The sequence below is a fragment of the Babylonia areolata genome, chromosome 9, assembly GCF_041734735.1.
Source record: "Babylonia areolata isolate BAREFJ2019XMU chromosome 9, ASM4173473v1, whole genome shotgun sequence".
In the NCBI taxonomy this organism is placed as follows: Eukaryota; Metazoa; Mollusca; class Gastropoda; order Neogastropoda; family Buccinidae; genus Babylonia; species Babylonia areolata.
In genome coordinates this window covers 27011749-27014248 of record NC_134884.1, presented here as the reverse complement: position 1 = coordinate 27014248, position 2500 = coordinate 27011749, and the positions used below count along the sequence as shown (strand labels likewise).

The 2500-nt window shown below is 40.2% G+C and overlaps 1 protein-coding gene across 1 annotated transcript in view; it reads right to left on the bottom strand.

The window, feature by feature from the left end:
* Nucleotides 1-307: 307 nt before the first annotated feature.
* The window catches only part of LOC143286175 (GTP-binding protein REM 1-like), a 19543-nt gene continuing 17350 nt past the window's right edge, over nt 308-2500 (bottom strand). The window contains exon 7 of the mRNA XM_076593793.1: nt 308-1995. The gene's annotated coding sequence lies outside the window, so the exon portion shown is untranslated. The remainder of the gene's footprint in view (nt 1996-2500) is intronic.

Below are 2500 nucleotides of genomic sequence, written 5' to 3'. Positions count from 1 at the left end.
GTGTTGAAGTGACTGTCCTACCTCTTATCCCTCCATCACTGATATGATTATGACAATCGCGCTATTCAGGTTCAAGGCCAATGGCCCCAGACGGACTCGAAAAGTTGACAACCCTTCTTCTGCAGACGCTGTCTGTCTGTAAAGCCGATCTGGTGCCTTTGGACTTCCAGGCCAAGATAGCAAATCTGTAGCCAGACCTCAAACAGATACATACAAACATACATACATACACACATGCATACACACATACATACATAGCCATGCAGGCAAGTAGGTAGACGGACGCATAGAAAAATCGCATAAAATATTGATTTCCATTCTTGTTTATTGTATAAAAACAATGCAATAAAAAATGATTTCATATATTCCATACATGACAAGACAAAAATCGATATGAAAACATCTCAATAGAAAGTCGTCATTAATGAAAAGATCAAAATTAATAAACAAAAACAACAAACATTATCAAATACACACACACACACACACGCGCGCGCGCGCGCGCGCTTGAAAAATGAGTAATCCAGAGAGAAAAACAGAGACAGACATAGTGACGAGAGAGAGAGAGACGTGAAAGGGGGGGGGGGGGTGGAGGTGGGGGCAAGAAAGAAAGGCAGAGGCACATATATACAGACTGACAGACAGACAGTCGGGCAGTCAGGCAGACTGACAGACATCCGTAGCAGACAGGCCAGACGGTCCATATACCAGTAGATGTCAAGTGGCACACAATCATGCAAAGATCAAAAGGAAAAAAAATACCCCCTTCGTGACATGTGATCTGACCACTCTCTCTCTCTCTCTCTTTCTCTCTCTCTCTCATCTCCTTCAGCAAAACAAATTCTCCATGACAACACAAGCAGCAAGTAGCTATTTCTCTCGCCAATGTTGTTCAGCATAAGGCTTCACAGAAATTGCAACTCTCCTTCTCTTTTTACACACACACACACACACACACACACACATATATATATATATATATATATATATATATATATATAGAGAGAGAGAGAGAGAGAGAGAGAGAGAGAGAGAGAGAAACAGGAACAGAAAAAATATATTCAACGGAATACTCCACGGAATTGCAATATTTACATACAATTCTCTCTCTCTCTCTCTCTTTCTCTCTCTCGCTCGGTTTAAAAATCATGGAAATAGCAACATTCGCAGTACAAAACATATCCCCATGTCTCTCTTCCATCAACGAAAGTTCTGTGTCGAGAAGTACAGCCTGGCATTCACATGCCGAACATTTCTCTGTATCTCTCTCATTTCATGCAACGAAGTTCTTTGTGGAAGTTGCAACATTCACACACATAACTCAGCCTGTCTGTCAGTCTCTCTCTTTCCCTGGCAAGGTGCTGCAGTTGTTGTTGTTGTTGTTTAAATGTATTTATTCATCTATTAAGAGTGTGTGTGTGTGTGTGTGTGTGTGTGTGTGTGTGTGTGTGTGTGTGTGCAAAAGCGCGTAGTTTGGCTTTCCACAAAAGGTAGGGTTGTCTAATACTGACGTTGACATACTATCTATGTCTGCGTTTAATTATCATTATGATATCTTATGCCTATCCTCTGTAATTATTGTATTATATAAATGCGTTTATTATAAGGGTGGATTTATCTGATGTAAACACTTAAACATTTTGTGTTGTTGTTTTTATTGTAATATAAGACATGATGAATAACCGTGATTCGCGTACATTCTTCGTGTGTTTTACACTACAAATTAAAACATTTCTCTTTTTGGAGATAATAAACTAGTATGTAATGTGTCTTTGGCGAAACAAAACCCCACGTGGCAGCTGGGAACGGGACAAAATGTTCGACAGGCAGCTAGCTAGCTGCGTTGTTGTCTGGACTTTCAGGGAGATGTCCTCATCTGTGTTTGTTGATAGCTGCTTGTTTCACTTGCTGTCGAACAGTGAGCTGACTTTGGCACCGAACATTTTGACACAAGTAGGCTTCGACTGTGGCAGGGCATTCTGTTGTGTTCTCGTTCTGCAACATACACAGCAGTGTTGCTTACCACAATGCCGTTACGCAACGACATCAGCTAGTACACTCTGACACGTACACGAGTTCTCTCTCTCTCTCTCTCTCTCTCTCTCACACACACACACACACACATACACACACTCGCTCGCTCATCACAACGCAGAGAGACAGACAGACAGAGACAGAGAAATCAATCACAAAAAAGAGATAAAAAAATAAACAAAGAGAGGAGTGAGGAAGTAGTGCATGATAAAGGTTGATAACAACTTCATTCTTGATGGGGGGTTTTTATGTAAAAAAAAAATATGATAAACTAACCTTCAAAGCGTTTTGTTTTTGATTTTTTTTTCTTTTTTTCTTTTTCCTCAAATATTTCCTCTGTTCATTCCTCCACCTTATTCCACTCATACGAGAAAGTAGTCTCTTTCGTTTGCTCTGTTACTAGCCTGTTAGTTTTAACCCACCATGACTTGTTTTGTATTTGGTTAGTCTTGACAGAAGCATAACA